This window comes from Rhea americana, unplaced genomic scaffold (genome assembly GCF_003343005.1).
Source record: "Rhea americana isolate MKP2758 unplaced genomic scaffold, rheAme1 scaffold_241, whole genome shotgun sequence".
NCBI classification, from domain to species: Eukaryota; Metazoa; Chordata; class Aves; order Rheiformes; family Rheidae; genus Rhea; species Rhea americana.
The window spans coordinates 1,189,672-1,190,429 of record NW_028186359.1 but is presented as its reverse complement, the minus strand read 5'-3'; positions in this window follow the sequence as shown (position 1 = coordinate 1,190,429).

Here is a 758-nt window from a genome sequence, read left to right as displayed (position 1 = left end):
CCCGCGCTGCACCTCTCCATGCTGCACCTTCCTGCACTGCACTGTGCTCTCCTGCACTGCACTGCACTGTGCTCTCCCACACTGCACCTCCCCATACTGCACCTTCCTGCACTGCACTGTGCTCTCCTGTGCTGTGCTCTCCCGTGCTATGCTCTCCTGTGCTGTACTGCGTTCTCCTGCACTGCACCTCTCCATGCTGCACCTTCCTGCACTGCACTGCACTGTGCTCTCCCACGCTGCATCTCCCCATGCTGCACCTTCCTGCACTGCACTGTGCTCTCCCACGCTGCACCTCCCCATGCTGCACCTTCCTGCACTGCACTGTGCTCTCCCGCGCTGTGCTCTCCCATGCTATGCTCTCCTGTGCTGCACTGCRCTCTCCCACACTGCACCTTCCCACACTGCACCTTCCCACGCTGCGCCCTCATGTGCTGCACTGCACTCTCCCACACTGTGCTCTCCCACACTGCACTGTGCTCTCCCGCRCTGCACTGCACTCTCCCACRCTGCRCTCTCCCACGCTGCGCTCTCCCGCGCTGCACTGCACTCTCCCGCACTGCACCTTCCCGCGCTGCGCTCTCCCAYGCTGCACCCTCCCCAGCCGTGCTGYTTTCCCACATCSGCCCYGCCAGCTGCCGCACGCGCGGGCCGGGCTCGTCCTGTCACCGGGATCCCGGCTGACACGGGCGCCCTGATGCCCCCGCCGTCGGCGGGATGGCTTCCTCCCTCGGCGCGCCCGCGAGCGGCGCGGAGCCACG